Below are 8,526 nucleotides of genomic sequence, written 5' to 3'. Positions count from 1 at the left end.
ACCCCCCACTACACACAACCTGACCCCCTCACTACACACAACCCGACCCCCTCACTATACACAACCCAACACCCCTCACTACACACAACCTGACCCCCTCACTACACACAACCTGACCCCCTCACTACACACAACCCGACCCCCCCCCCCCACTACACACAACCCGACCCCCTCACTACACACAACCTGACCCCCTCACTACACACAACCCGACCCCCCCCCCCCCCCCCACTACACACAACCTGACCCCCTCACTACACACAACCCGACCCCCCCCCCCCCCACTACGCACAACCCGACCCCCTCACTACGCACAACCCGACCCCCTCACTGCACACAACCCAACCTCCCCACTACACACAAACCCCCCCCCACTACACACAACCCGACCCCCCCACTACACACAAACCCCCCCCGCTACACACAAACCCCCCCCCCACTACACACAGCCCGACCCCCCACTACACACAACCCGCCCCCCCACTACACACACACCCCCCCGCTACACACAACCCAACCCCCCCACTACACACAAACCCCCCCCCCACTACACACAAACCCCTCCCCACTACACACAACCCGACCCCCCACTACACACAACCCGATCCCCCCACTACACACAACCCCCCCCACTACACACAACCTGACCCCCTCACTACACACAACCCGACCCCCCCCCCCCCCACTACGCACAACCCGACCCCCTCACTACACACAACCCGACCCCCTCACTGCACACAACCCAACCTCCCCACTACACACAAACCCCCCCCACTACACACAACCCGACCCCCCCACTACACACAACGCAACACCCCCCACTACACACAACCCGACCCCCTCACTATACACAACCCAACACCCCCCAGTACACACAACCTGACCCCCTCACTACACACAACCTGACCCCCACTACACACAATCCCCCCCCCCACTACACACAACCCGACCCCCTCACTACACACAACCCGACCCCCTCACTACACACAACCCAACACCCCCCACTACGCACAACCTGACCCCACTACACACAACCCGACCCCCCACTACGCACAACCCGACCCCCTCACTACACACAACCCGACCCCCTCACTACACACAACCCAACACCCCCCACTACGCACAACCCGACCCCCTCACTACACACAACCCAACCCCCCCACTACACACAACCTGACCCCCTCACTACACACAACCCGACCCCCTCACTACACACAACCCGACCCCCCCCCTCACTACACACAACCCGACCCCCCCACTACACACAACCTGACCCCCTCACTACACACAACCCCCCCCCACTACACACAACCCGACCCCCCCACTACACACAACCCCACCCCCCACTACACACAACCCGACCCCCCACTACACACAGCCCGACCCCCCCCCCCACTACACACAAACCCCCCCCCACTACACACGACCCCACCCCCCACTACACACAACCCGACCCCCCACTACACACAGCCCGACCGCCCCCCCACAACACACAACCTGATCCCCCCACAACACACAACCTGACCCCCTCACTACACACAACCCCCCCCCACTACACACAACCCGACCCCCTCACCACACACAACCCGACCCCCCCCCCCTCACTACACACAACCCCCCCCCACTACACACAACCCGACCCCCCCACTACACACAACCCGACCCCCCCCACTACACACAACCCCCCCCTGCTCACCCTCTAAACAGCTCCTTTCATCGCCAACTAAACAACCTGCTTCTCACGCAATGACAGGAAACGGCAACAAAGCAGTAGCAAGCAGCTCGATACACTTCAATACAGCCAGTCAACCATACAGCTAGCTAGGCTGCAAGATACACACACAGCATCTCTCCTCTTCAATGTGTTCTCCATACATCACCTCACATAGCAGTGATGGCTGCCAGGCTGGGAACAGCCATCACTCTGAACTAATACCAGGAAGCATGCAGCAGGAGTGTGTGTGTTGTGTGTGTCGCTGCAGCAAGAGCTCTGGAATGTGTTAATTGCTACTTTGTAGAGTAGAGAGGATGGCTGCACAGGTCTCCCCCAGTATAGGGACAATAAAGGTTCATTATGGCTGTTGGGGAAAGGGAAGACAATCAGTCTGGAAGGTTCAGTTTTTGGGGGGAGGTTGGTATGGCATCCATGGTTACCGTTTACCGTGGTGGAGCTGAACAGAGCGGTCTGTTACCGTGGTGGAGCTGAACGGAGCGGTCTGTTACCGTGGTGGAGCTGTCTGTTACCGTGGTGGAGCGGTCTGTTACCGTGGTGGAGCTGAACGGAGCGGTCTGTTACCGTGGTGGAGCGGTCTGTTACCGTGGTGGAGCGGTCTGTTACCGTGGTGGAGTTGAACGGAGCGGTCTGTTACCGTGGTGGAGCGGTCTGTTACCGTGGTGGAGCGGTCTGTTACCGTGGTGGAGCGGTCTGTTACCGTGGTGGAGCGGAACGGAGCGGTCTGTTACCGTGGTGGAGCGGTCTGTTACCGTGGTGGAGCTGAACGGAGCGGTCTGTTACCGTGGTGGAGCTGAACGGAGCGGTCTGTTACCGTGGTGGAGCTGAACGGAGCGGTCTGTTACCGTGGTGGAGCTGAACGGAGCGGTCTGTTACCGTGGTGGAGCGGAACGGAGCGGTCTGTTACCGTGGTGGAGCTGAACGGAGCGGTCTGTTACCGTGGTGGAGCGGTCTGTTACCGTGGTGGAGTGGTCTGTTACCGTGGTGGAGCTGAACGGAGCGGTCTGTTACCGTGGTGGAGCGGAACGGAGCGGTCTGTTACCGTGGTGGAGCTGAACGGAGCGGTCTGTTACCGTGGTGGAGCTGAACGGAGCGGTCTGTTACCGTGGTGGAGCTGAACGGAGCGGTCTGTTACCGTGGTGGAGCTGAACGGAGCGTTCTGTTACCGTGGTGGAGCTGAACGGAGCGGTCTGTTACCGTGGTGGAGCTGAACGGAGCGGTCTGTTACCGTGGTGGAGCGGAACGGAGCGGTCTGTTACCGTGGTGGAGCGGAACGGAGCGGTCTGTTACCGTGGTGGAGCGGTCTGTTACCGTGGTGGAGCAGTCTGTTACCGTGGTGGAGCTGAACGGAGCGGTCTGTTACCGTGGTGGAGCTGAACGGAGCGGTCTGTTACTGTGGTGCAGCGGTCTGTTACCGTGCTGGAGCTGAACGGAGCGGTCTGTTACCGTGGTGGAGCGGAACGGAGCGGTCTGTTACCGTGGTGGAGCGGAACGGAGCGGTCTGTTACCGTGGGTGACAGTGAGAGGAGCTAAACCGTTTTGGCTCCTTTCTGTGAGTGATTAGTTACAGATCTCGTGTGTGTGTGTGTGTGTGTGTGTGTGTGTGTGTGTGTGTGTGTGTGTGTGTGTGTGAGCATGCGTGTCTGTGTGAGCGTGCAAACGTGTGTGTGTGTGTATTGTAATGTATAAAACAATTGGATGATGCCACTGACTAGCTAAGACTCCAGCTGGGCTTTGCTCCACTGAAGAAGTAGAGCGGCTCTCATTCTCCCAGCTTGTAGTTCCCTCTCATCTCCTCCTCTACGTCAGAACTGACTCCAGAACACATTCTCCCAGCTTGTAGTTCCCTCTCATCTCCTCCTATAAGTCAGAACTGACTCCAGAACACATTCTCCCAGCTTGTAGTTCCCTCTCATCTCCTCCTCTACGTCAGAACTGACTCCAGAACACATTCTCCCCAGCTTGTAGTTCCCTCTCATCTCCTCCTCTAAGTCAGAACTGACTCCAGAACACATTCTCCCTAGCTTGTAGTTCCCTCTCATCTCCTCCTCTAAGTCAGAACTGACTCCAGAACACATTCTCCCAGCTTGTAGTTCCCTCTCATCTCCTCCTCTAAGCCAGAACTGACTCCAGAACACATTCTCCCAGCTTGTAGTTCCCTCTCATCTCCTCCTCTAAGTCAGAACTGACTCCAGAACACATTCTCCCAGGTTGTAGTTCCCTCTCATCTCCTCCTATAAGCCAGAACTGACTCCAGAACACATTCTCCCAGCTTGTAGTTCCCTCTCATCTCCTCCTCTAAGCCAGAACTGACTCCAGAACACATTCTCCCAGCTTGTAGTTCCCTCTCATCTCCTCCTCTACGTCAGAACTGACTCCAGAACACATTCTCCCAGCTTGTAGTTCCCTCTCATCTCCTCCTCTAAGCCAGAACTGACTCCAGAACACATTCTCCCAGCTTGTAGTTCCCTCTCATCTCCTCCTCTAAGTCAGAACTGACTCCAGAACACATTCTCCCAGCTTGTAGTTCCCTCTCATCTCCTCCTCTAAGCCAGAACTGACTCCAGAACACATTCTCCCTAGCTTGTAGTTGCCTCTCATCTCCTCCTCTACGTCAGAACTGACTCCAGAACACATTCTCCCAGCTTGTAGTTCCCTCTCATCTCCTCCTCTACGTCAGAACTGACTCCAGAACACATTCTCCCTAGCTTGTAGTTCCCTCTCATCTCCTCCTCTACGTCAGAACTGACTCCAGAACACATTCTCCCAGCTTGTAGTTCCCTCTCATCTCCTCCTCTACGTCAGAACTGACTCCAGAACACATTCTCCTAGCTTGTAGTTCCCTCTCATCTCCTCCTCTACGTCAGAACTGACTCCAGAACACATTCTCCCAGCTTGTAGTTCCCTCTCATCTCCTCCTCTAAGTCAGAACTGACTCCAGAACACATTCTCCCTAGCTTGTAGTTCCCTCTCATCTCCTCCTATAAGCCAGAACTGACTCCAGAACACATTCTCCCAGCTTGTAGTTCCCTCTCATCTCCTCCTCTAAGCCAGAACTGACTCCAGAACACATTCTCCCAGCTTGTAGTTCCCTCTCATCTCCTCCTCTACGTCAGAACTGACTCCAGAACACATTCTCCCAGCTTGTAGTTCCCTCTCATCTCCTCCTCTAAGCCAGAACTGACTCCAGAACACATTCTCCCAGCTTGTAGTTCCCTCTCATCTCCTCCTCTAAGCCAGAACTGACTCCAGAACACATTCTCCCAGCTTGTAGTTCCCTCTCATCTCCTCCTCTACGTCAGAACTGACTCCAGAACACATTCTCCCCAGAAAGAAAAGGTACAAACGTGAGCTCAAACTACTTTTACCATAAGAGCTGATCTAGGAACATTGTTTGCCGTGCTTTGCTGTCAGAAGCAGACGTCAAGTAAAGATCTGATAGATGGAGGGGTGTGTGTGTGTGTGTGTGTGTGTGTGTGTGTGTGTGTGTGTGTGTGTGTGTGTTAACCCTTTGCCTTTCCATCAGTAACGTAGAAACACACCCCTCACAGATCCCTCCACTCTGCAGCCAATGGCTGGAACAAATCAGATGCTGGAGATTGAGCGGGAGAGAGTGGGGGGGGGGGTGATGTGAGAGAGAGAGAGAAGGAAGAGAGAGTAACAGTCTATTTATAGCTCGGGCGCCCGGGAGGAAGAAGACCGTTGTTAGGAACCAACTGCTGCACTCGAGGATCACATGGATGTTTGTATTCTTTCTACCATCTAGTATTGTAGCAGACTGGGTGCTGTGGTAAATCCACCTCACCACATCTCTAATTGCACCCCAGGTGGTGGAGAGAGAACCACAGACCCATTTTGACAGACAGGCAGTAAAAACACATTGTTCTCTGTTAATGCAGATGAGTTGGGGAACCTGGTGGTTGGGCCTTGGGAATCGTCTAGTGGGGGGGGGGGTTCTTCTTGGTTGGTCCCTCTCCCCTCCCCGCCCCCACCATCCTAAACGGAAAGTAATTACCTCCGTCAAGAGAGACCCCTCATGTGTGTGTGTGTGTGTGTGTGTGTGTGGAATCAAAAAGAAGCCAATTAAGCTGTTGTCAGTATAGTTTCAGCCTGGTGCCTTTCAGTGTGATTGGCCCTGAATGATCTGCTTTACTCTGTCCAGTCAATCAGGTAACTACACTGAACAAAAATATAAACGTGTTGGTCACATGTTTCATGAGCTGAAATAAAAGATCCCAGAAATGTTCCATACGCACAAAAAGCTTATTTCTGTAAAATGTTGTGCACAGATTTGTTTACATCCCTGTTAGTGAGCATTTCAAGATAATCCATCCACCTGACAGGTGTGGCATATCAAGAAGCTGATTAAACAGCATGATTATTACACAGGTGCACCTTGTGCTCGGGACAAAAGGCCACTAAAATGTGCAGTGTCACAATGCCACAGATGTCTCATGTTTTGAGGGAGCGTGTATTTGGCATGCTGACTGCAGGAATGTTCACCAGAGCTGTTGCCAGACAGTTGAATGTTAATTTCTCTAATATAAGCCACCTCCAACTTATTTTTAGAGAATTTGACAGTACGTCACGACCGCAGACCACGTGTATGGCGTCGTGTGGGTGAGCAGTTTGCTGATGTCAACCTTGTGAACAGAGTTCCCCATGATGGCGGTGGGGTTATACAGAGATCCTGAGGCCCGTTGTCGTGCTATTCATTCGCCACCATCACCTCACGTTTCAACATGATAATGCCCCATGTCGCAAGGATCTGTACACAATTCCTGGAAGCTGAAAATGTCCCAGTTCTTCCATGGCCTGCATATTCACCAGACGTCACCCATTGAGCATGTTTGGGATGCTCTGGATCAACGTGTATGACAGTGTGTACAATATCCAGCTACTTCGCACAGCCATTGAAGTGGGACAGAATTCCACAGGCCACAATCAACAGCCTGATTAACCTTTCTGGTGCAGGCGTTCCGCTAGCGACCCACCTCGACAACATCCGGTGAAATTGCAGAGCGCCAAATTCAAAATACAGAAATAGTCATAATGAACATTCATAAAAAATACAAGTGTTATACATCGGCTTAAAGATGAACTTCATGTTAATCCAGCCGCTTTGTCAGATTTCAAAAAGGCTTTATGGCGAAAGCATACCATGTGATTATCTGAGGACAGCACCTCGCTTACAAAAGCATACAAACATTTTACAACCAAGTAAAGGAATTACAAAAGTCAGAAATAGCGCTAAAATTAATCACTTACCTTTGAAGATCTTCATATGGTTGCAGTCACAAGAGTCCCAGCTACACAATAAATGTTCGTTTTGTTCGATAAAGTCCCTATTTATATCCCAAAAACGTAGTTTTGTTGGCGCGTTTTGTTCAGTAATCCACTGGCTCAAAGGCGGTCAAAACACGCAGACGAGTACATCCTAATGGTACTAGTAAAGTTCGTCACAACATGTCAAACGATGTTTATAATTAATCCTCAGGTTGTCAATTCTCATAATAATCGATAATATTTCAACCGGACAATAGCGTATTCAATAGAAACGAAAAACAACGAAGGGCGCACACTCGGTCACACGCGCAAACCAGCACTGCATGATTCTACAGTCCACTGACAGAAAGGTCTCATTCTTCTTAATTTTTCAGAAAACAAGCCTGAAGCAATGTCAAGACTGTTGACATCTAGTGGAAGCCATAGGAACTGCAATCTGGGTCCTAATCCATTAGACACTGGCATTCAATTGAAAATACCCACATCAAAAAAATCCCACTTCCTGGATGGATTTTCCTCAGATTTTCGCCTGCCATATCAGTTCTGTTATACTCACAGTTTTGTACTCACAGTTCTGTTATACAACAGTTTTGGAAACTTTAGAGTGTTTTCTATCCAAATCTACTAATTATATGCATATCCTAGCTTCTAGGCCTGAGTAACAGGCAGTTTACTTTGGGCACGCTTCTCATCCAGACGTCGAAATACTGCCCCCAAGCCATAAGAAGTTAACTGCGAAGGAGATGTCACGATGCATGAGACAAATGGTGGTCACACCAGATATTGACTGGTTCTGATCCACGTGGCAACTTTTTAAAATATTTTTTTTAATATAAAGGTGTCTGTGACCAACAGATGCATATCTGTATTCCCAGTCATGTCAAATCCATAGATTATAGCCTAATGAATTCATTTCAATTGTCTGATTTCTTTATATGAAGTGTAAGTCAGTAAAGTGTTTGATATTGTTGCTTGCGGTCCAGTCAGTCAGGTAACTCTCTGTGTACACACATGTTCTATCACACTGGAACTCATCAGGGGACGATGATGACAGGTAGCCTCCGTTTGACAGTAAATCCATTTCAACCTCCTTCAACATAAAATGTCTATCCTCAGGTGAATGCTGCTCCCACCTGGCATCAACCACCTGTTCATGATTTGGATGAGCAGCTTTCAACTCCTGTGATGCAAGGAGATGCAGCAGCTGAAGCCTGGCTCTCTGGCCAAGACGTTCTGTTGGTATATCCTGCAAGGAGGAGATCCCATCAGTTAGGAAGGGCGAACTGAACACACGCTCACCAGACACACACACACACACACACACACACACACACACACACACACACACGCTCACCAGTCACACACACTCACCAGTCTCACACACACACACACACACACATACACACACACACACACACACTCACCAGACACACACACACACACGCTCACCAGTCACACACACACACACACACGCTCACCAGTCACACACACTCACCAGTCTCTCACAC

General features: G+C 51.5%; 1 protein-coding gene across 1 annotated transcript in view; it reads left to right on the top strand.

The window, feature by feature from the left end:
- The first annotated feature begins 3,375 nt into the window (after positions 1–3,375).
- LOC115184157 (E3 SUMO-protein ligase PIAS1) overlaps positions 3,376–8,526 on the top strand; it is a 37,016-nt gene continuing 31,865 nt past the window's right edge. Inside the window, exon 1 of the mRNA XM_029745157.1 lies at positions 3,376–5,071. The gene's annotated coding sequence lies outside the window, so the exon portion shown is untranslated. The remainder of the gene's footprint in view (positions 5,072–8,526) is intronic.

This window comes from Salmo trutta, unplaced genomic scaffold (assembly GCF_901001165.1).
Source record: "Salmo trutta unplaced genomic scaffold, fSalTru1.1, whole genome shotgun sequence".
Taxonomy (NCBI): domain Eukaryota; kingdom Metazoa; phylum Chordata; class Actinopteri; order Salmoniformes; family Salmonidae; genus Salmo; species Salmo trutta.
This window is presented reverse-complemented; position numbering and strand designations above follow the sequence as displayed.